The sequence below is a fragment of the Phaethon lepturus genome, unplaced genomic scaffold (assembly GCF_000687285.1).
Source record: "Phaethon lepturus isolate BGI_N335 unplaced genomic scaffold, ASM68728v1 scaffold6676, whole genome shotgun sequence".
Taxonomy (NCBI): Eukaryota; Metazoa; Chordata; class Aves; order Phaethontiformes; family Phaethontidae; genus Phaethon; species Phaethon lepturus.
The window spans coordinates 1-26,082 of record NW_010548217.1 but is presented as its reverse complement, the minus strand read 5'-3'; the positions used below and the strand labels follow the sequence as shown (position 1 = coordinate 26,082).

The 26,082-nt window shown below is 35.9% G+C and overlaps 1 long non-coding RNA gene across 1 annotated transcript; it reads right to left on the bottom strand.

The window, feature by feature from the left end:
• Positions 1-13: 13 nt before the first annotated feature.
• LOC104622958 lies at positions 14-24,392 on the bottom strand. The gene is made up of 4 exons (XR_738055.1): positions 24,328-24,392; positions 11,101-11,175; positions 8,711-8,801; positions 14-296 (listed from the first exon to the last, which is right to left on the bottom strand). It is a non-coding gene; the product is annotated as an uncharacterized LOC104622958 (long non-coding RNA).
• Positions 24,393-26,082: the final 1,690 nt, after the last annotated feature.

Genomic DNA, 26,082 nt, shown 5'->3' with positions numbered 1-26,082 from the left:
GCCTTAAACAGAAGCCCATTATAATGAAATTTATTTAAATTCTTGAGCACGCTATATTAACTTTTTAGCACTTCCCAGTGAGGTGTTTACTGTGTGTTTCTATAAATTACACATTCATTGCATAAAACTGCATTCATTTCTCTATCAGTGTACTATATAAATAATCACAAAAACAGATGAACCAACAAAAGATTCTTGAATACATGAAACAACATAGGCAGATAATATCACTTATAGCTTATCTTCATGGTAAGCAGCTCTAAATGAATCCCTCTTGAATTCATTTAATTAAGAAGCTGAAAAGAAAGAAAACATGATTAAATGCTGAAAAATGCATATAAAACATAGCATCACAATTATTTGAAAACAATAAACAAGGACTTTGGAAAACATTCATTTGAAAAGTCACTTGACATTTGTATAATAATCTCTTAAATTTTTATATCCCATTTAGTAATTACTAAGCAAGCATGAAAGTTATCAAATAAAACTTGAGTGACTGAAACTTAAATTTGCCTATTTAAAAAAATTAAAAAGCAAAATGCACTTCAAACATCTGTTCTGTTCAATGAAGTCCTACATCTGCTCTTACTACTTAAAGTGAGAACTACTTCTCCCAGGAGATGTTTCAATTTATTTAAAACATTCTTCTTTTACTGTTGAAGCAGCCCCAGAATGAGGAGGGTATAGAGGACTTGGCAAGGCTCTGTAGGGTTGCAGACTCTTAAATTCTTAATATTGTAACAAATTAAGAAGTTTCACATGACATTGCTCTTTCTTTACCCTGGAATAAAACTTACTTACTTTGTATTTTTTAAAAAGTAGATATATATATATAGTGTCATATCTTTCTAAGCACTTTACCAAAGACGAGTTATCTCATAAATTGGGAAATAGGAACAGAGAGAGAAAGACTTGTGCATGACTACAGACTGAGTTAACTGTACAAACACAAAAGCAATGAACTACTGAATGGAAGGGTTTCTTCACTGCCTCTAGCTTTGCATGAAAGATCCTTCATCTCCTTATAGATATGCACTGTGCTTTAGCATACACGTGTTGTAATAATTTCACCAGTTTTCCATCCATGGTATATAATTAATCATTACAAAACATACATACAAGTGCCATAAGCTTAAAAGACTGTACCAATATAAAAATGTTCCCTGCTGCGAAAAGTTGACAAGCTCATTAGGCAAGACATAGAAACCAAGGCAAAACAGATGGCAACTGTCTGGGTGCTGGAGAGTGAAGTGATTATTGAAAGGGAAAAGCTAGCAAGAAGCGCATGAAATGGTGAATCGTAGGGTTCTGAGTGGGAGAAGTAAGAGAATGCTGAGCACGTGAGACTAAAAAGATAACCCAGGACTAGGATAGATGTGTAAGGCCAAGTATAGGAAAGGAACTGAGAGGAGAAGGAATACCGGTAGTGAAAAAGTTTGGGGGGAAGGGCTGAAGATTACAATAGTCAGGCAGGTAGCGTTGACAGGCTCAGGAGGGGTAAAAGACTGCATGGTATAACTGTAAAGAAATATAAATATGGCAATGTCATTTTGGATAAATATGCTCCTACCACAGCTATTGTTCCTTACTTTCTGTCTACACGCGAACTGCATCTTTAGCAGTGAAGAGGCACGATACAGAGTAAACACTGAACGTTACATGGAAGTTACAAAACAAGCTTAGGAGGCTAGATACAGAAGGAAGGAAAAAGTCTTAGATGGAAAACACAAAAAGCCAAAACACCATAAAAAATCATAAACTAGAGAATAGCCAAAAAGAAGGGGGTGGGGGAGCAGGGTTTCTGAAATATCTAGAATAACAAATTGGACATCTGTTGGCGTAGATTTGCAAAAAGAAAAAAAGAAACCATGTCCTGTTATGCAAGGCAGGGGAAAGCAGAATAGGAAAGGCTGGCCAAAGTGTGCCCTTCCAGACATTAACTAGCTGGAATTGGGTAGAATAGGTAGGATTAAATGGTAAACTGTACGGCTTACAGGAAAACAATAAAAGCAAAAAGAGGCATTCTTAATTGTGGTAATCGCAGGAGGAAGGTCCTACTCATTAGAAGAGCATGAAGACTGTTTGCCACAGGAAGAAGCACACCCTTCTGAAGACATCTGCTATGGGACCAGACACCTGGAAATCAGATCTCTCATTTTTTTAAAGGACTAGAAACCAGCACTGGCCTCCTCGCATACAGAGGAATGTGAAGGTCTGTGGATATTCATGAATCCACTGTGCTGTTGCATGGTTTAGATGAACGGACTGAGCTGTTTTGCCATCCAGTTCAAGGGGCAGCTTCTTTGCTGAAGAACACGGTGTCTCGCCACATTAGGAGAAGTAGTATAGAAAATGCTAAACGTGAGATGCTTTGTTTTGACAACTGTGTATTATTGTTTCCCTGTCTTTTAAAATAATACCAATTTCTGCTGTTTTAAAGAAAGTAGCCTATTTTGCTGAGCACTATAGACCTGAATGTGAATCTTGGTGTTTATCAGAAGTAGATTTAGCAGTTCATAAACTAAGGTGAATCAATTTAATTATGCATGAAATCAACATGGAACATCTGAATAGTTGTTAGTAGTGCTCACGTTTATTAATAAATTTACTTTTATATGTCTGCAAATACTATTTGTTCTACTTACTAATATTTTACCAGTATATTTCCAAGAAATAACTATTCCATTTTATTCACTTGCATTTAATTTCAATTGTTCAATATTATACAGGATTTCTTTACTGAAACTAATTTAGTTGCAATGAGGGTAGACATTTGTTATATGGTGTATATAGTGAATGCAAAGAATTTTCAAGATCTGGGGCACCTTGCCATTTGTCTGTTGCATTGACTATTTTTCTCTAAGCAAGGAATGAATACTTCATGTCTGACTTAACATTTATTTTTTTGATGAAAATAAGGCATCTGTTATTTATCATGCTTTCTTGCAGCTTAGTTAATTTTCTCTGCTAGTCAATACAGAATATATATTTTCCATTCCACCAATACATAGTTCAGAAGGCTGATTATTTTTTATGGTTTAACTAAAATCTCTTCACATTACTCTTTTCAATAGTACCCAAATACAATGGCTATAAAGGATAATCTGATAATGAAACTCTCAACTGCAGGTAACAAAAATTCCTTAAAAAGCTACTTAAAGCAAGCTAGTTAATGAAAACTTATATGAAAATGTTGAATTTTCAGGTATTCATATCATTTAAATTCAGATTAAAACAACAGCAAATGATAAAATGTGGACTTGAAAGGACAATTGGAAGTGTCAACAATAATGAAACTCTGCTAAAAGTTTCATCCAGAAAACAAAGCAGAAAAGACAACACAGAGCAGTTAATAAGTTTCAGCCAAAGCTTAGAAAGAAAAAAAAAAAGTCAAGAAACTTTCTCTAACATCAATAAACTGGGTAAGACTTCTGTCTGTCTGTCCTCTTGAAGAAACCAGTGTTACAAATACTTAGATTCCTAACATTCCCAGTAATGCAATACTATGCTAGGGTTCTGATGTATTCTGTTTTGTTCTTGCCATCCTTCCTCATTCTTTTTAATATTCTGGGTGCTTTTTGGACTGAAATTGCCTGGACTGAGCTTTCCAGAGAGCCCTCCAAGCTCTTTGCTGACTAGCAAAGCTAACTTAAGAGTTCATGCTTTTGGCTTATAGTTAAGAAGAGTTTCTCTGTTATTCCCATGTGTATTAGTTGACAGATAAAATTCTGTGTTGATATAATGAAATTTTATTGCTCAATCACTGAGTTTCTGATACTTAATATATCACTAATTCACTTTAAATATTGGGGTGAGAAGGCTTCCAAAAAGATTCTCTCGGATACATCAACGCTCTTGTCTTCTCCAGAAAGCATTATAAAGGGGAAAATGTTCAGCAGTATAAAATAAAATTATTGCATTATCTTTCAACAGTTAATGACAGCAATTAAAATGAAAGTTTTAGCAAAATGAAAAATTTCATCTAGCTCCCATAAAAAAGGTGGATTAGTACAGGCATGAAAACGCCCTGCCATGGTAAAAATGGCTCTAGCAGAGATTTGTTACATGCTAGCTCATCCATCACGATTCTGTTCGCTCAGTAAGTAACCTTCATGATGACCTCCATTTTGCATCACCTCTCCCATTCCAACACTTTATTGTATAAGAGTATTTTACCAGCATATTAATTAAAGTATTTTCTTCCCCAGCCCTAGCCTTCAAGAAGAAAATTCTGTGGAAGGAAGAATAAAAAACTTAATTGGAAAATGTCTGAAGTGGATGAAAATATTGTAAACAAAATGTTACTCTCCCTTCCTACATACATGCCCTCTAAAGAGCATACTTATAGACCTGTGCTCTTATCTAGCACTCCTCTGGACACTTTTCTGTTTGTCACAGAAATTAACAATGACAATGGCATTACAAAGGTCAAAGAAATAACATCATCCCCAGTACTTTTATTTATGCACATTAGAAAAGGAAATAACAGTCTTTATGTTAACTCCTGCTTTATGTTTATCCACCTCTGTTTTGATTTATCTTCACTCCATGGAGGTCACTGGAGAGAAAGAGGATGCACAGCAGGTTGTGTTACTGTTTTATTTTTTTATGGATGCATGCTGCTTCATAGAGGACTTATTTGGTTGTTCAGTGACAGAGAACAGAAACAATTTAGTATATTTGACTTTTAAAAAAAAAAAGTAGGACAGTGAAGTTGATGCTTGAGATTGTACGTATAGCATTAAAACAATTTCAGTCATCTTTAACTGTTGCTTTAGGCATGCCAACATAAACATTCTTTCTTCCGACTGATCATTAGTATGCGTTGTTGTTAGTATTGTTAAAGGCAAAGCTTACTAGCCTGAGGACAACTTATCACAAAACAACTGATAGTTTCAAGGTGAAATCTACAACCAGTGAAAGTAAAAAGACAGGCATATTTCACATCTTAAAATATAAGATGTATAAGATATACATTGGGATCAATTGATGGGACACGGAACTCCTTGGAAGGTCCTAAGTAATTCAGACAAAAAGATTAATGTATATCAGCATATATGAATGAAGTTAAAATGCAGGATATTAAATTAAAGGGATAAAAGGAAAATAACAGAGTTTATATACTTGGTCCTTCTTAGTGTTTTGCATGTTAACTTCATTAAAATTCACAAAAACTATGCACATAAACCAAGGAGGCTTCTCTTAAGAAATCTTTACTATGGCGTTGTCATGATGATGACATGGTTGAGATCACTGAAGTGTCAAAGAATCAATAGTACGTTTATTTAAAATAATGCAACAGAAAATGGAGTGAGAGCTACCAAGAGGAGAACAGAAGCCTGAAAGATTTAACACCGGAAAGGACCTGGTAAGTAAATTACACATACGGGAAACTGGCAAATGAAATTTGTTAATAGCAAAGCAAAAGGATCAGTTCTAGTGACGGATTCCAGTAATTCTGCCGTGAGTGAGGATTTCAGATTGAATGATTAACTTATTCCTGTGAAAACATGAAGAATCTAGGACAGACCAAGAGAGCTTGTAAGATCTTGCTTAATTCTGCAGGAGCAGTAACATTATAAAAAAACCTACATAACACTTAGCCAGCTATTAAATGTTTCTCATGTACTTATACATCCACAGGGTTCATTCTTTTATCAGTTTACTTGATGAGTGTTACTAAGTTGTGATATTGAATCTGCTTAGCTCCTTAGAGAGAATTTGGTTTATGGATCTAATAATTTCTTCATAGTAACAACATGATGCAGCACTATCTCATTTTAAGAGGATTGTGATGAATCACTTTTTTCAGCACTATCCTGAACTTCTTTTATTTCTTTCTTCAACAGCTTTAACACACTAACAGGTGCACTTCTTTTCCACATGCATTGCATATCAAACTACATTTGTTGAAATTAAACTTTTAATAGAATTCAGAAGTTCTCTTTCTCTTCCTCTTCCCCCCACCCTGATTCTTGATGTCCTTTATTCTTAGCTTGGATACTAACACAAGAATACAAAATCTACACAGGGCTACAACTTCTGCTAGACACTCCAAAGAAAAGATGTCTGATATTTGTGTGTGGGAAATAAATAAATCCAACCCACCCAAAATTTACAGCAAACAGATTAGCAAGAAAAAAGGGAAAACCCCTACATTATTTAAATTAAGATTCTTAAAGCTTACAATATGTGATACTACAAGATATGTAGTAGACATGAGCAAATCAGTCTGCTCTAACATCAGTGGTATCGTGTAGGCATGCCAACTCACAAAGCATACTAATGTTCACAAGGCACTGTTCAACCTCAGCTATCCTAGGTATCATATAGCAGTCAAAGAACCCTAGTGCATTCACAAAAGCCATGCAAGGTCTGAAAATTGGCACAGTCATATAAGCATGCTGTTAATAGGTGATAAGAACGTTCCCAAATGGAAAGAATTAAAAATGAAATTAATGCCACTGTCAGGTTTTCTTTAGTAGGTGTTAAATTGCATAGCAAGGAACACAACAAGAACTACTGCTTTTTCCTTTTAGTAAACTTGTTATGAGAAGGTGCAAGTGAGCTCAGACCATGGATTGACATTCTTTGGCCATGCTTCTCAAACAAGCTTACAAGCTGCAGATCAAGCTCATAATTCCTTCTTTAGATTAAGACTTAAACACTTAATGGGAAGTAACAATACCTCACAATTAGGAAAACTGGATCCTGTCTTTCACCCAGTCAGTCAAGCTAGAAGGCTGTCTCCAGAGAGGATGATGACAGGCTGTACAGACTATCCACCGTGGCAAACTATTAACTCCATACTGAGGAAATTTTGCTATGTGATACTATTGGGCTGTTTACAGACCTCCTTCCTTCGCAGAAATGAGTAAAAAGCAAGAGCACACCTTCTGCGCATATTGCAAGGGGAAGAGTTTCCTTGTCTTGAGTATGATGTCATTAAATGCTAAAACTAATCTGAGGTGATCTAAATGAAATATTAATTAATCTGCATAAAGAGACGAAGCTCAGTAAACAAGAAAATAGTTCTAAAGTCTCGCAGCAAAAACTAATAGAAAAATCTTATGTATTAGCTCAAACGTTAGATCTAAGTTGGCTTTGCGAGGCTGAATCCTTACCGGTGGAACATAGCACAGAATATAAAGCTGGCTGCTGCACTAGTCATAAGACCGAGTCATAGAAATCAACACTAAGAAGTATCTGAGAAAAACTGTAGAAGTATTCCTCATATGATTCTTTAACAGTGACTGTAAAAACAGTAGAACTGTTAACGATACAGTTCTTTTGTTTTCTACTTACTTCAAAATATAACTTTCTGAACCTGTTGTACTAGTGTTTCCCTTACATATATATTAGTTGACATTTCATCATGCCAGATCTTTCAGCAAAATGTTAATATACCTACATTGCAACACACATCATCCACTTACTCTTCCATACATGGTAGTAGTAACGTAGACTAATATTCTGTGAAGGATTAGTCTACTAGTTGATAGAAACCAATTTCACTGGAAATAAGGAAAATCCTATCTCTTTAAAGGCACTGTGGCCCACTAGACGGGAGAAAACAGCACTCATGCGTATTATCTCTATTGTAAAGCCTAGCATAGCATGTTAAGACTGTCAACTGTATACATATGTATTCATATACATAAGTGTATATATCTCTCTCTTTACAGGAAAAAAAGTTAGAAAGGAGCAAAGACTGAAGCAACGGGAAGAAAAGCATAGTTTCAAATAGGATCAAAAAGTCAATGGAACAAAATTGCTAATCCTGGAGAACAGAACAACAGGAAAAAGACTCTTCCTCATGAAAAATATTTAGCCATCCTACAAAACAAAGCTTAGGGAGAAAAAAACCAAGAGATCTCTGTTTTGTTCCATAAACTTGGTGACTTGGGAAATGTCACTGTATTGTGTTTACCTCAGTAGCCAGGTCCGTCATTACTATAGCACTGACAATTTGCTTAATTGCACCTTTCCTCTTCCTCTAGCTAGGCTTTTTCATGTACCTCTGAAAATGGTACCAGGATCACAAGAAAATGCTACGGGCCACCTGCTCCTGACAGGCTACTAAAAAAAATAAATATAGCAGATCAGCAAGAAGATGTGAATCAGAAGTCTGGACTACCTCTGCAGGTGACCTCACAGCTGAAAGCATCCACTTACAAAAAGCAAGAACTGTATTTTCTTTACTAATTTTCTACTTTTTCTGCTTCTCAGACAAATTTTAACTGTTTAATTGACAGCTGTACATATAATTAAGACAGTCTATAACCCTTTCTTTCCTTTGTGGTGTGGCTTACAAAAGAAGAGGGTACTTTTAGTGGTACATCATAGCTTAGCACTGTACACTGGTTTGGTGTTTTTGTGCCTTGTCCTATGTACCTCTTACACAAATAGATATCTAATAAATGTTTAGAAACTTAAGCACGTGTTTTCTTTTGCTTTTTTCATGGGGCACTATGTATGCCACACATCTGTGCTCAAACCCATTTAACTGGTCTGCATTAATAGTCATGTTAACAACATTAGCTTTCCAGCCCTTTTTGGTTTGCTTGAATTAATCACCATTCTTCCTGCTTCTTCCAGCTCCCATAGCCTTCAGCAGTAAAAATCAAAGATTGTTTACCTGAAAGCTATTCCTAGACTTATACAAAGCTATTAAAATCTGTAAGATGAGAATTTAATGAGAAATTACCTGTATGGGTAGCCATGGTATTTGGAGCGAAATATCGACAACAGGAAGCTGAAGAAAAAGACCACCAGACCCAAGCCTACCAGACATATTACTGGAAAGAAAATAACTTTGTTTATTAGCACATAAAAAAAAATAAAATTGGAATCTCTACAAAGAATATTATGTCAATCATTTATTGAAAATTTCGACACAGTTAAATATAAAAATGTTACTGCCTTGACTACTGATGCCCAGTATCTTTTGACATGATTTCAAACACATATGGAAATAATATTCACAGTTATTAAGAAAAAATAACTTGTCAGTGTGAATGTATTTTCAAGAAAAAAGAGCAGCAATTTGCAACTCAAATGTATGTGGATGCAAACACCTTACTGCTGATAATGGATTTAATAACCCTGTAAATTACACATATCGAGCAATGTAATTTCAGGTATTTGCTTGTTCTTTTTTTGGAAAACAAATTACATTTAGAAAAATATCCCTTGACTAATGGAATCACATTCTCTCTAGTCAACCATCTAAGGCTGAAATAACAGCAAAGGCAGTTTAGTAACTACTTTATGTAGTTCTTAGTGGCTAAAACATTTCACTGTTGTAAGTTCCAAGGCTGCTGGCCAAATCACTTTTTACTCTTGATAGCAATAGAAATCTCTAGGTTTTGAAGATAAACAACAGTGACGCAGACCTTCCAATAGTATCCAGATGCAAGTGCTTTGAGCCTTTTCAGGCAAAGAATGAATTAGCAAAGTAAATGCTTTAATTAACAAACAAAATTTGGAACATCAGTTGGCATCCTCTGTAATAATAGCATAAAAACTTTTTGATCATGATAGCTTGCTCAATTGCAAGTAAATAAATAAAAAAAAAGGCAACATGTTACAAGTTGATGCATATAATTGAGATGCAGCTCATATACATCAGCTAATATTTTGGTTCTGGTGAGCTACTTTGATTTTAAAAGCTTCTCTTCTTATATTAGTCCTACTTTAGCCAAACCTTTGCTAGTTAATTGCAATATTCGTGCTTCAAAAGGGTGCTGGCTTTGAGTGAAGGATGAGCAACCATGAAGCCAGGGAAAGTGACAATGACACATTTTTTCATTTAAACTGACCATGTGGAAACTGCCATATGTCAATTGAAATATAAAATTTCTGCAGTTATTTTGAGAAAACTAGCCCTGTACAAATCTTATAAACACACTTCATTATAAAGAAATCACCACTCACAAATATGATTTCAAAGCATGGATGAATAAATTGCGAAGCATGAACAATGCAAGGCAGGTACACGGAAAGCATTCACGTAACGGCCACAAGCAGAACAGAGTCTGAATTTGTAATGCAGCCCACTGTTATTTTGCTGTGTCTATGTTCAGAGACCTGGATCTCAATCGTGATCTAATGTCATATTCCAATTAAACTCATGTCACTGTCTCTTTTGACATCAGTATTAAAGCTACATACTGTAAAAGACATTCAGAATTAAATCATACATATACAGCTCATTAACTGAGACCCTCAAATCACTATAGATTAGAGCTCTAGTCACTGTTCAACCACTGATTATGAAGAATTATAGAATGGTTTTATAGAAAATAGTTGTCTGGCCCTATCTGCAATACGGTGTATTACACAGAAGAAGCTAAAGAACTGCTCTAGAAAGAAAGGAGAAGCAGTGTAGGAAGGCTGGCATTTTTCAAAGGTCTTAAATGAGAAAAAGAGTAAGCAGCAGGAGATATGAAAAAATATTCTAAAAGGTACAAAGGCAGACGGGCATATTTGTTTCAACCCATGTCATACTCAGTAAAAGTTTGTTCGACATAACAGTTAGGAAGTTTAAATCTGGATAAAATACTTTCATATTGTGTTTATGCAATTCATTGCCAAAAAATCTTGCAAATATTCTGATTGACAACAACATTTAGAAAAAAATAAAACTTGCACTTTAGACTAAGAATCTTTAGATATTACAGATTTGGATAAATTCTGTACTACATCTACTGTTGGGCTTTCACCTTCCTCTGGAGACATGGTAGTGGCAAAGTGCACCAAGTAAAAGAGTTTTCACACTCCTTTGGATGTTGTCATCTTACACATCTTAAATGCCTAAATTAATTTTGAAAAATATGTTTTCAAACTCTTGTTCTTTATGTCCCTGACTTTCAATATAATTCAAGAGCCAAAAAGCATTTATGCAGTACTATGTAGTGGAGATACCGTTTCAAGATATACCTTGGCTGAGTATGCTTGAAACATATTTCTACTGTTACAACTTCACGTGAATGAAGCGTGAATTTTCATTCTGAAAATTTAATTAGATATTAATTTGTAATTTCCCAATGTCTTCTAATTGTCTAAACATTGACTTAGTTGTACTAAATAACTTACTTCTCCTTTTTCCAACATCCCCTTTGGAGGTAGCAGCTTCATTCAGGAGTACCATTCCCATGGTGATAGCAGCATCTGGATTGCCATTGTCAAGGAAAACAGCAGATGTGTGGATACCTCAAAAAGCCACAAAGGTACATCTACGAACTAAAGCTTTCAAGTTCATAAAATGCACGAAAGTATTTCTATATAAAGTTGCATACTACAATCTGTGCTGCACCAATACACCCACCTGTGGCAAAAATGTGTAGTAAGATTTTCTTTTATGCCTTCTAGACAAAAAAGGAGAGAAGGTTCAAAAAGCTTTAAGGGACAAGTCGTCAAGTAGGACACACAAATTTTGGACAGTTATGGAAATAGCTGCTCCCCAATATCCTACAATATTCTGTATATTGGTAGTAAACTATTTTAAAAAATGAAAACTATAAGAACCAGAAATCATTCAGTGTTATTGCACACAATTCATTGGTTATTTGATGCAAACCGAAGCAGTTGGACTACTTTATCTTCCTCTGCTTTTAGATAAGACATTAGCTCCCTCTTTAGTGTCATATTGCTTAATAGTTTCGCAGAGAAACATCTCAGAGGCAAAGTCCTCAAGTCACTTTCAGTGTTTTATTGTCTCATTATAACTGTTACAAATGTGAACAAGTACATAATGATAGAACAATTTAACTAATGTAGCAAGATCTTAAACCATTCACTTAATTGTTTATTTGAAACTGTATAAACAAAAAGGAATGGTTACTACTGTGCATAACATCTGTTCTGAAGGGGAGGTATGCCTGAATACCATACTGAAGCAGGAGTGCAACATGGGAGCTGTACCTCACAATTCCAGGAAACACGAACTTCACCAGAGTTAACTGATTCTTGAACAAGGTCGAATTTTTAAGCATTGCTTACCCCAGGGCTAGGTAACAGGATGAGTACAAACTTTAAGAATGATGTTTCTGTTTACAAACACAGGTAATACAATGTTAGAAATGTTCAAAATTAGACAAAAATGCTCTAAGACTTCCGAAATTTCAGTTCAATTTCAATTAAGCAGAGCCTGAGCAAAAGGATTTAGAAATGTTAATGGTAACATTTTCACACTTCATCAGAGATTAGCAGCCTGATTCAGGCTTGAGACTTCCAAATTTCATACACATAGAATGAGAAAAGTCAAATGAAGAATAACAGGATTTAAAAAAGTGAACACTGGTGGTGAAAGGAGGCAGATGCCAATAGGCAACATCAAGGAAATACAAGTATTAACAACACCTCTTCAATATAGACATCATCTACAGTACTAAATTAGACAATAATTAGAAACACACTAGTAGCCCAAAGTACTTTCTCACACATGCACAAGGTATAAGGCATAGGGTCGCTCTTATGAATCAGTGGTTATATTCAAGTTTTCCAGAAACTTATTACAAATATTAAAAAATAATTTGCAAAATATTGTGGGGAGAAAACCCAAACAATCCTGGAATCCACAAGACTATGCAAATTGGAATGGAAGGCAAAATTACTTTCTAAAAAATTTGCCTGTTAAGATTCACATCCATGAGCGTAAGAGACTGGAAATCTCCTGTGCTGCTGCTATGCTTCAAGTAGGAAAAAGAGTTGGAAAGAATGTCATGAGAATCATTCAGTTTTCTGCTTTCAAAAGTTACAAAGCATAAAAATGAATTAATTGAGGAAACTGCAACAAGAGAAAAAAAAAAATCCACATATATTTCTACCCTGTTAAGAAAAGCCAGCCACTAATGTAGCATTATCTAGTAACTTTAATAAGTTCATTAAGAAAATAGGTTGACTAATACTTGGTTACTTTTGTGAAAAAAGTTTGGTTCTGCTGGACTTCTGCCAAGAGTACAAACTCTGGCATTAGCATTATACACATAGTTGCAGATCATGTAGTTGCTTAATAACACATAGGCAAGAAAAACTAGAGAACAAAATATTAATCCACTCGAGTCTGTGCTCAGTTTACTGTTCACTAAAATGGGGAGAGATTATCACACAAACTTTAAAAACTTCTGGTCCACTTTATCACACACGGAACAAAGAAGAGCACGTACATTTTTTGTGAAGGAGTACTATGATCAACAGGAAAATCTATGGTGTTTTGTCTTCTCTTTTTTTCTTTTTTGGGGGGTGATGAGAAATTCTTTGCTGGCCCTTTACAAGGGGGGCATATTTCACTAACCGAGACATATTTGTCTTAACTTCTTCCTACTAATACTTAAAAGTTCTAAAATATCTGCTATAATTTCAGAAATCCTGACCACATTACAGGTTCTTTATCTGAACCATTTCTATGTGAATTTAACTTTCAACTTACATCTGAAAATGCTGTGTAATATAAATTCTAGTCAATCTATTTAGGAAATATTCTTCAGCTACATGCAGTTCTTGAAAACAAGGTATTAGCCACTTTTTTATCATAGGTTGAAGAAACTAATGAAGACAAAAAGTATGGTTCTGCAATGAAACAGGTCTCATGGTTTCTTTTAAGACATTGTTGCTTCGGTTCAGGAAACAATGCGCAATTATTCTAATATTCCACTTATGTTATTAAAAAACGTGCAGTCAATTCTCAGTTAGACCATAACCATCCCGGTGGATGATCCAACAGGCCTTGAGGGCTGAGGAAGGAGGCATGTTTAAGATACCAATTACTGTATGTCTCATCTCAGTGAAGAAGGATGACTCTCAACTCAGCAGTTGAAAAAGTGGAACACAGTCTGAAAGTTATTTATTTGAATATGAATTTAATTTAAGCCTCAGTTGTACACCATCAAGATATACTTCAGTATTTTTTAATGGCCTGAAACGTAGTTGTACTGCTACCTACAATAACACTGAGCATTCTTTCAGCTTAAAACCTTCTGGCTTCAGTTACACCAAATGGCTTTTCAAGAATTTTAAGAATTATTACATGAATCTTGGCACTGGAGTTCCCCCTCAACTCCTTGAAATATGCAACTCACAACAATGAAGTAGCTGGAATTTTGCATTTCAACCATTTAAATGCCAACCAAACTATACCACCTTCCTTTTTGATGCTTTTTCTTCATTTTAACAGAGCAGAGAATCAATTTGATATTAATATAGAATCTTCTATAGTGAAAAAGTTTCATTATTATTCATTTGATTAGTTTTACCTTCAATTTATGAGACTGTCTTTTCTAATCCACAGATAATCTAATGGAACCGTCCCTCTTGTGATGCTCTTAGACACTTGAGAATGGAAAGGCCATATAAAAGGTTCAAGAGAAGAGAAAAACTCTGGAATCAGTTTTAATTCAACTGCAACAAAGTAGCACAGAGATACCTGACTAAGTTTGTGCTAAATCACTAATCAAACATTCAGGGATTTTCAGCCTAATTTACATCCTAATTATTCATGTTCATATCATCCTAATATTCATCTTCATCTTTTAGGATCACCTAAAACTAACTCTGGGGGAGATGATTTTTACATTTATTACTTATGACCTTTTTGGTTTTGTAAATTACATCTGATGGAGTTTCAGGGTTAGTCCTGCCCATCTTGCAAATTCTTATTGTGTGGTTTGCCACTGTACAAAATAAATATTTTTTCTAACCTTATTTACATTTTATAATTTGTCTCTACAAATTTTCTTGCCTAGAGACATACAAATCAAAGAAGTATACGTATCTCCCGAACAGGCAGATGTATAACAGTACTTTAGTTTCCTTCATGTTAAGCATACCAGAGATTAAAATGAATTAAATTAATTTTTCTTAATAGCTTCATTTCTGAACTTTTAAACAGATACATTGCCTAAACCAAACTCTATTTGAGCTATTTATAAGTATTTATGACACTATATCATTTTCTCTCACTATTCTAATGCTTAATTCCAAACATCTACCTTATTTTCAAGCACTTTATTTCAATCACTAGACTTAGTATGTTGTCTCATCTGTTTGTTAGTACACACTTGATCCTTCAGCATGCACACACACCATCTCACTTGCTCTCTCTAAGCACCCATAAATCGTTTTAAGAATATCACACATTTTTTTTTCTATATCACAAATCATCATCAGTATGGCTCTATGCTGGCATTATACTTTCCTTCATTGTTAAAGACCTGTGCAGTATCTTAACAGACACAGTTTATTCTTAGCTGAATGTACTTGAAGAATATTCAAATTAGTAAAAGCTATCTGTGGATCCAAAAGGTAAAATGTTTAACTTTGGACTATGTTTTTGCATCATTTAGCCACTCAAATAAATATGTTTCTTAACAATTCAAATAACTATTAAAATTATTAATTGACGCCTAAAGAAACCCTTAAAAATGCTGCTGTTTTCAGCCTGCAGTCAGTGAATGTCTCTTGGGCTGTGAACTGGCAGTCAGGTATTTGCAAAAAAAACAAATAAAAATGAGGCAATTGCCAGAGCAGCCGACAGCTAAATTTGCTTTGCAGGGGTCTGCATTTACATTGGAAAATTTTAGAGCCAAAAATTTGAAAATGATTGAAGATTACTGAACTACAGAGTTGGTAATTTCATACAGAATATGCACACCATATATGAAGGTATTTCACCAAATCCAGTATCATTCAACTAGCTAATGAAAGAGAATTATGTTATATGTTGCATTGACAAATGCCCAGCTGTAAATTTAAGGTCTCTGCGTATTTCTCTGACATCTTTCTTAAAATGTCGTATTATAAATTACTTTAGGGTCAAGCAGTAGGAGAATGAGGTAATGTAAGGAAATTTCTTCATCTTTCTAGCTATCATCTCCTTATGCTTCATCAGAGTTAGGAGGAATCAGGCAGCCTCCAGAAGAGCCCACAAGGTTAGCAGACGGTATTGGTGGATAATGCAAGCAAAGAATAGAAAACGTGCAGTATGTTTTGCTGCTTTGGACATTGATTTCCATAGTTAATTAAGAAGCACACTTAAATATGCTCTAATTTTGTGCTTTTAGTTCTATCTTTTCCCACTGTGGTGTTCTTCCCTTTTTTCTCGTCCTTAAGATCAAGCATACGAAAACCTTATCTCACTGCTTTAGTTATCATCATTCACTTTTACTTAATCTCTGGGGAACACAATTTGATTCCATTATGCACAACGGATAAAAGTTACTACTGAGAGCTAAATGAGTATTGTTCTACTGACGTTGACTCAAAATTTCAGGTTCTTATGCTCAGTGACTTTGCACAATCCCTACTGACACACAGAAAGGCATCTCCCATTTAAATTCATTCTGTGGTTAAGTTTCCTTACACGAGAGAGGCACTTAATACACTTAATTCACTCTGTAGGACAGGAAATGTCTTTCATAATAGGTGTAACTTTAATGCTACAGAAAAGATTTGTCTTTTTCTTTATCACCAATCACGTTTCTTTTTCCTTCTCAATCAACATCTCATATCCGCCTACATAGCTGTCACATTAAACTCTGCCTTGGGAATTCAAATTAACAAGCTGAAAAGACATTTCCATTTTTACTTAGGTGCATGTGTTTTATCAGCAAAGTCAACTAAGTTTAATACTAACAATGAGAAAAATTATCAGGTTAATAATAACTTGTAATTCCTGTAATAATGGTTTAGATTTATCTCCTGTACAACAAATAATTTACTTAATAACCGAAACTCTTCTGAGAAAGAAAATATTTACTATGACTTTTACACTTACTCTGTATAGTATTCACTGTTACTGCAAAAGGAAAAAAATATGACACATTACATTAAAAACCCCCACATTACATCCCACTCCAGGGAATGACATAAAAACTTGATGAAAATGGACGTTCATTAGAAGTACCAATTAGTGTCCACCAGAGAGAGATATGAAAGAATTGAAGAAATCTTTCAACTTCAACACAGCCTATCTAACCTTACTATTCCTTATCTTTCTTGCTGTGTCTTCACACCCAGAGCCATATTTACAGCTCAACACTGCATACTCCAATGGCTGTTTGGTTTACAACAATCAACACACTCTTATCTGTATTCAACTATTGTTAATTGCAACAGTAATACTGATTGTGCAGTTTACTTCACATTGTTCCTCTTAGAAAATGACAGCTCTTAATTCCACAGTTATACCTCTTCTGCCTGTATGTCTTAATAACTCTATCCTCCCTAATTCTAGCAATGGTACTTCAATATTCATCTTTATATCCTCCTCCTTGTCCCTCTAAGAATGTCAAACGACCCTACACTTTTTTTTTTTTAATAAATATCTAATAATTCCTACTGACTCCTGTTATCTATGACCCCATTTCTGTCAGGTAAGGAGAAAAGGAGAAATCTATATGGTTTATTTTACAAAGTCCCAAATAGAAGGGGAAAAAAATCCCAGGACTATTTCCCATGACTTATTAAAGTCACACAGTACAGTTATTGTGCAAATTATAGGCTAAAAAACATCCTAAAGGAGTAGTTCTGCATACTACATGAAGTTAACACTGAAAATTTATTGCTCTAGAATGTTGTGCCATAATTAATTAAAAAAAAGGATTAAAAAGAAATAAGAAGGTATTCATCAGTGGCTAGAAGCTGTAATATCCTGTATGCTAGATCTGTCTCAAAAACATTGATTATGGTTGGATGTTTTGTTTTGCACAATCCTTCTTTATCTATCTTGTTATGTGATGATAAGTTGAGAAGATGCTAAACTTTATTGTTAAATCATAATGTGTTTAGGTATATGCTCTTTTTGTGTGGTAGAATTAGATATCTAGCCAACAAATAGATTGTCTTACCAGAATTACTCATGTGAACAACGTTACCCATCTGTGTAAATTACGCAGTCTTAGGGTCCTCAGAGATATTCAAACTCTTCAGAAGCAAAAACCTTGCATTACGTGCTGCACAATATCTAGCATGTTGACAGCTCCACAGAAGCTACTGCTTTCAAACCCATTTAACAAAAAAGGATTTCTGTTTAAATAAAATCTATCCCATGCTCTTATTGCAAATAATTTTTGTTGGTGCAGTCTGTCACATTTATTCCACAGCAGTTATATGCCCATTTCTGTGATGACTTTTTCATAACTTTTCTACTTCACAGGAAAGTCCCAATACTGATATAATTCTACATAACACCCTAAATTATTATATGTGTAAGTTACACCCAGTTGCTTGAAGGAGTGGTCATCAGGCTGATGTAGGGATAAATGCCATTATATATTACATAAAACCTCCTTCTCAATTGCAAACGATAAGAAGGTTCTGTTACTCCTGGGAAGGAAATCAAAGTTGGTTAATTTCAAAGAAAACTGAAAGCAGATATTTAAGAGACCTGCATATTTTTATGGATGATTAAATGTAACCTCAAATTAAATTTATACCTAACTTATTCAGTATTACTTTTTGTCTGGAAATAAATATTAAAGCATTCCCTCAGTGCTAAAAAAAAAATAATAAAAAAAATTCCCTGCCAATCTATGGCTGGGAAAGAGCTGTAAAGAAGCATGAATAAAAGCAAACCTCTCCTTTTGTTTTCATCCTAGGCAATAAAAAATCTAAAACATAATGGATCTAATTACCCCATAGAATGTTCTGTCCTTTTTTTAATGAAAACATCAGTGAAGACTCCACTAATTTTACAAGACTGGCAAAAAATCCAAAGGGAAGCCAAAACCTTAGGACAGACAAGATTGTTATACACCACAGCACGAGTCATGAATTGCAGCTTGGGAGGTTCAGACTGGAAGTTAGGATCAATTTCACTTCTGTAACTGCCCAGAGAGATTATGCAATCCCAATCCTTGGAGTTTTTAAACATTTGCGCTAAACATGGAAGACCAGATCCAGTGTTGGTGATAATCCTGCTTTAAGAGGAAGACTGGAGTATGTGATCTTCAGAGGTCCCTTTCAACCAACATTTATATGATTTCTATGATACTTTCTTGAAGTTAATTCCCCAAGAAAAGAGAAAGGGGAGCTAAGTAACAACAAAACTGAGTAACAGTCATGTTTTCAGCATAACATGAACTCCTCAAAGTTTAAGAGTAGCAATGGCCTGAAAGTCACAGTGGATAATATAACAAGCATTATTATATCTAACCATGTTCTTTTACTGTTCTCTGCTAGGTGCTCATGCACAAAGATTTTTACTAGCTCAGGCACAGTTTTGGATGTCGTCTCTGTGTATTTGCTCCACACCCGAGGTAACAGCCTGTTCCTGAGTGCCATCTGAGTGACTGAGCAGGCATCAGTGTTTGCACAGCAAAGCTGATCAACTTTGGATCAACTTGAGCATGGGCAACCAGCTACTTCGTACTGCGTTCCTACTAATGGGAAAACTGCATCGGGATGCCAAGCCAAATCTGTGCATTTGGATATATTACAGATTAGATACATGAGATGTCTGTCTAGGCAGGGTGGAGCTAAACTGTTCTGGACTAAAATGCTCCTGGAACAAGTACAAAGGCAGTGATGCCATGCTGTGCTGGAGCTGGACTGGAGTTGCCTCTGTACTCAGCCAGCTCGGTGTCTCCAAGTGCTCTCGACCACACAACCATTTCACCTCAAACAATGCAGTCTAGAACTAGCTTGGGCAAGTGAGTCTGAAAGATCTACAAATTCTCATCTCATCAGGTAAAATGAGTATCAATTACAGGGGCTACTTCTTACATAAAGGACTGTTTCTCAGTATATTGGGTTTGCGTGGCAAGGTTTTGGTAGTGGGGGGGGCTACAGGGGTGGCTTCTGTGAGAAGCTGTTAGAAGCTTCCTCTATGTCCGATAGAGCCAATGCAGCCAGCTCCAACACGGACCTGCTCCTGGCCAAGGCTGAGCCCATCAGTGATGGTGGTAGCGCCTCTGGGATAACATAGTCAAGAAGGGGGAAAAAGTGGGCCACATCAGCAGCAGTCAGAAAAGAGAGGAGTGAGATTATGTGAGAGCAACAACCTTGCAGACACCAAGGTCAGTGAAGGAGGAGGGGGAGGAGGTGCTTCAGGTGTCTGAGCAGAGATGCCCCTGCAGCCCATGGTGAAGACCATGGTGAGGCAGGCTGTCCTCCTGCAGCCCATGGAGGTTAGCAGTGGAGCAAATCTCCACCTGCAGTCCATGGAGGACCCCATGCCGGAGCAGAGCCCAGGGAGGTTAATGGGGGAGCAGATCCCCCCCTCCAGCCTATGGAGGACCCCACGCCGGAGCAGGTGGATGCCCAAAGGAGGCTGTGGCCCCATGGGAGGCCTGCACTGGAGCAGGGTTCTGGCAAGGACCTGTGGCCCCATGAAAAGCGAGAAGCCCATGCTGGAACAGGTTTGCTGGCAGGACTTGTGACCCCATGGGGGACTCATGCTGGAGCAGTCTGTTCCCGACAGACTGCACCGTGTGGAAGGGACCCAGGCTGGAGCAGTTCGTGAACAACTGCAGCCTGTGGGAAGGACTCACGCTGGAGAAGTTCATGGAAGACTGTGTCCCGTGGGAGGTACCCCATGCTGGAGCAGGGGCAGAGTGTGAGGAGTCTGGCTCAGGAGGAGGGAAGACCGTCAGGGACAACGTGTGATGAACTGACCACAACACCCTTTCCCAGTCTCCCTGCACTGCTGTGGAGTAGAAATTGAGGCTGGGAAGAAGGGAGGGGTGGGAGAAAGGTGTGTTTTTAAGATTTGGTTTTATTTCTCATTACCCTACTCTGATTTGACTGGTAATAAATTAAATTAATTGCCCCAAGCTGAGTCTGTTTTGCTCAGGATAGTAATTGCTGAGTGATCTCTCCCTGTCCTTATCTTGACCCATGAGCCTTTCGTCGTATTTTCTCCCCCATCCAGCTGAGAAGGGGGAGTGATAGAGTGGCTTTGGTGGGCAGCTGGTGTCTAGCCAGGGTCAACCCACCACACTCAGTTTTTAAAAGCCTACTCAAATATTTATTCACAATTCTGCAGCCTGGAATTCAACAAGGTCTATGTCAAAATATGGTAATTTTTTTTCTTCAATTTCTAAAAGGAAACTTCACACCCAGTATAAGATACAGTGCACTCTGTAAGATGGTCCCCATCAGACACCTCTAAGGAGCCTCAGAATGAAACCTAACCTGGTTTAGGACTTTGGAAATGAAAGAATGCCTCCTTGTTCTGAGGAGCTTGCTTAGTCTGAGTTTTTAATGTCTTCTGAAAGTGTTCAATCATTTCAGCTAGTCTGGTCTGCTGCTAAATGCAATATCAGTATTTTGTCTGTTAGAAAACATATCATAGAAATAAAATTAACTACAAAAATAATCAAAAAGCTTTTTTTAATTTTAGAATTGTTTTACTGATGTGACATTGTATGTGCTATATTACTGCAGGGACTTCCATTATGTTACTACTAAGATGTAGTAATCACCTGTTAGGACTAAACTACTTGTTCAAAATATTATAAAATTTGTGGGATACACCTAGTATGTAATCAGTAACATTGTATACATTTTAGTGAATTTCATTTCACTTTATAGTATAATGGAAACTGAATATCTGACATTTTCACAAGTCCTTTTTATCCATATCCTAATTATGTAGCTACAGCTCTGGAAAAAACAGCAGATCTTTATATGGAAACCATCTAGCAGACTGGGTAGAATCACTACCTAAAAGCAAGTATAGAAATGCAATGGAAATTCATATTTTCTCATCACAAGTATCAAAAATTCACTTTATAGAGAAACACATCATTGCATTTCAACATCTAGCAGGAAGTGACAACCTTGTCCTTGTTCTTACTACTACAAAGTGAAAAGAAGCAACCAAATGAAGCATGTACATCACCAGCATAGTAACGTCTCGTTTTAAAATTCTTTTAAACTTTAAAGGGTAAAGTGAATGTACTACTGTTTATCAGTCTGGCATTTTTTTTTTCTCATTCCCACATTTTCTATCAACATTTCCTGAATAAACAAATAATGAAGAAGCAATGAAGCAGATAATAATTACTACCAACATTGTAAGGATAAAGAAATATTAATTCTTTCCATGCATAACTGTTGAAATCTTGAGAAATTTTATGTCACTTGTGAAATTTCTGTGTGACCAAAAACTCAGCTCAACAGTATTGAGCCATGAAATGAAACCTTAGAGAATTCTTTGTGCAAGTGGCAATGAACAACCTCACTGAAAGGAATCTTTCAGCCAGCTGCTTTAATGTAGTTAGCCAACTTCCCAGTTTAAAGACAGTCTCTGCCAACGAAAAGATATTGCTTTCATGCCTGAGTCAGACAAACAAAATATGTCATGAACAAAATTTTTGTTTATTTTTAATCTTAACTGGGTTTTGGGTTTACTTTTCTCATTCTCAAGCAGCCAACAGGATTTGGTTTTGATAACAGATTTGTTTAAAATGTGGCAGTATGGGAAAAGCAAAAAACATTAAAAAATAAGTTGTGGCTATATAAAAGAAAAGCATAAAGATGGTACTAATAAGATGCACACCGTCTATTATACAAGAAACTTTGCAGCTGAAACATAACAGCTGCCTCTGTGTACTTGTAAAAAAATGTAGCAATTAAATTAATAATCACTGAGTTTTGACTTCACAGTTTTCATTTATCTTTAACTCTCTCTTCCCAAGAAAAGGAGCTCAAACTTAGAAATAATGAACAAATAAATGTGCTTCTAAAACTTTAACAAACACACTATGATTTTGACACAACATTAATTGGGGTATGATATAAAACCTGGAGAATTGACAGAATCACAGAATGGTTGAGACTGGAAGGGACCTCTTGAGATCATCTAATCCAACCCCTCTGCTCAAGCAACCTGCTAAGACCAGGTTGCCCAGAAACGTGTCCAGTCGGGTTTTGAATATCTTCACAGGTGGAGACTCTACAGCCCCTCTGGGCAACCTGTTCCAGAGTTTGACCACCCTCACAGTAAGAAGTGTTTTCTTTTCTTCAGACTGAATTTCCTGTTTTTCAATTTGGGCCCACTGCCTCTTGTCCTGTCAGAGGGCACTGCTAAGAAAGTCTGTCTCCTTCATTTCCTTCTATCAGGTATCTATACACATCGATAAGATCCCTCTGACAGCCTTCTCTTCTCTAGGTCAAACAGTCCTAGCTCTCTCAGCCTTTCCTCATAGGAAAGATGCTCCAGTCCCTTAATCATCTCTGTGACCCTTTGCTGGACTTGCTCAAGTAAGTCACTTTCCTTTACTGGGGGACCCAGAACTGGACATAGTATTCCAGTTCAATTGTGAATATTGCATTTAGTCTGCAAAATATGATCGCAACTTTGAAATTAAATTTATAATGGCTATTTACAGAGCAAATAAGGTTTCACAAGTAGCAAAATTGATGCCAGGCAAATGAATGTAATGAAGCAAAAAGAACTAATGACGATGTTCTCTTCAGATAGCAAATGCCAAACGTTAAGGTAGACAGGTAAGCCAGAGGAACAGCGGGATCTAAGCCAACATAACTTCAGGGAGAGAACAAGAAGGTAGCTACAATCATCAAACTCTGAGATCTGGCTATTACTTCAGATTGGGAAATGTTGTTTTCTTCCTCTTGTTCTCCTTAAGGAAGGTATTTGTGATGGGACTATTGTATTTTAATAGTGGTAAATGGTGAATAGAATTTTCACTCAATGAACAAAGCTGATTAGAAGCAGAGTTTAAAGAAACTAGATAGTATATGAGTTTTTCTTGCAGATTATTAAGACATTCACACACGAAAAAATTAATTTAACTTGCTCTGACTCAGTAAGAAAGAAGGAGTAAAAGTAGGTCTCAGTGGCTTTCTTGATGTCAGAGCAAATTGGATTGGGTTATTTGTTTCCAGAAGCAGTAGTAAACCGTTTAGATTAGGTAGAGGGAAAAAAAAAACCCAAACCAAAGACTACTGGAGGAAAAATAATCTTTATGCATGATTAGTAATTTTCAGCATACTTTCCTTGTCAGTTAAAAGAAATAAAATAATTTTTAACATAGAATTTTTAGCTTTTGTAATAAAGACTGAAAAAGAAAGTAAAGTTAGTTTCTGCTATGGAAAAGAAAACACTGAAAAGAAAAACATTAAGATTAGGCATAAAAGTAACAAAGGAGATAACAAGGTACATATTAGTGAAAAGCAATGCCAGCTTTACTTGGAAGTAAATAGAAACAACATTAGATATTTATATAAACAAAGAGTAAGTAACCCAAAATAGAATACCTTCTCAGAAGTTCAATCATATTCACTGTCAGAGCAATTTCATATAACAGCACACTGTGCCTCAGCTTGCTTTTTTCTATTCATCACCAGTTTGAAGGATACTCAGTAGAAGAATAATATGTGATTCTGCAACAAACTGAGCCTGACTGCTTCCATGTATGTAACTCTGTAAAATAAAAAATGAAAAACAATCCTCTTTAAAACAAAGAAATCCATTGAAAATGGCACAATCGGATATGTGAGAATCAAAACAAAACCTGTTTTGCAGAAAAATACAGACAGCAACAGCTACTACTTAACAGCACAGTTTATGCATGTTTAGAAAAAAGGAGTGTTAAAAATAGCATATTTAGGCAAAGCACATATATAGAGTGACTGTAATGTTTCATACATGAGTGCATTATGCTGAATTCTTTTTCACACTGCTGCTAGTGTGGAATAAAGAACGTGCATTTATTTGCTCAGGAGACACAATTTCTGAGAAAGAAGGTGATGAAATCAAGGACATACCTCAGCACGGTTTTTACAACAGTGAAAACTGAACCTTGCCTTTAAAAAAAACTCTATGCTTTAGTCTTACTCAGATTCAGTGAAGTTTCTGCATACAAAGTCTATTCCATCTTTCTCCAAGAAGGTACATTTGTGTAAATTTTGTATAAAATTCTATATTATCCATAAAAAATTCTAATTCATAAAATGTCTTGTTTATATGGAATTGTGGTAAATGCAATCACAGATGTTAATAATAAATGCAAACGTAACATAGTCCACTTTTTTTCCCAAAATAATTATTGTTAATGAGCTCACTTTGTACATTTATTGTTAAGAACATATAATATTATTCAGAAGTTGTGTTTACTGTTAACTACCTATCATAGCAAAAAAGGAAGCAAAAATTTGAAGGACTGCAAATGTACAAAGCAAGGGATATTCTCTACTACATCAATTACAAACACCATGTTCTCAAAGTATTATTTATATGTATTCTTCTTAAGCATAGATACAATTTTCACCCCAATTAAATAGAAAGAAAAATGCTCACTCCTCTTAAGGTAAAGAAAAAGGAAACTTTTAGCCCTCCTTGGGCATTCAGCGTTTTGTTAGTTTGTTTATTTTTAAACTAATAGGCTTCACTTTAATTCATTTTACTTTGAATAATTCTGCTTGAATACCATCCTTGTCAAGATTCAGAAAAATTCAGATTTGAAGTACACTGATGCTTCAGCATACAAAAGAATGGCCTCATCCACACTGGTTAAATTCTGGTTGATGCACTGTCAGAACATGTAGTTCATAAGATATGATAAAAGTTTTTACTCAGTGCATGGTTATCTGCTGTTTTCAAAATTCAGTTATATTATGCTCATTCAAATAACCAATTCAAAGCTAAACAAGGCAAGAACTTCATGTATCTCACGATGCCATCTCTCAAAGACGGCATCTTTTTTCTTTAACAAGAAAAAGATCACTGATCTCATATGAATATCTCACTGCAATACACTATGATGATAAGCCAATCCATATTTCTTGATTTTTTGCACAGCCCCTTAAAAATCTCACTAAGGCGCTATTATATATTGATATATATATATACACATACACACACACACACATATACCACAGAATCACAGAATCATTAAGGTTGGAAAAGACCTTTCAGATTATCAAGTCCAATCATCAACCCAACACCACCATGCCCACTAAACCATGTCCTGACGTGCCACGTCTACAGCCATTCTGAACACTTCCAGTGATGGTGACTCCACCACCTCCCTGGGCAGCCTGTTGCAATGCTTGACCACTCTCTCAGTAAAGAAAGTTTTGTGACATCTAGTCTAAACCTCCCCTGGCGCAACT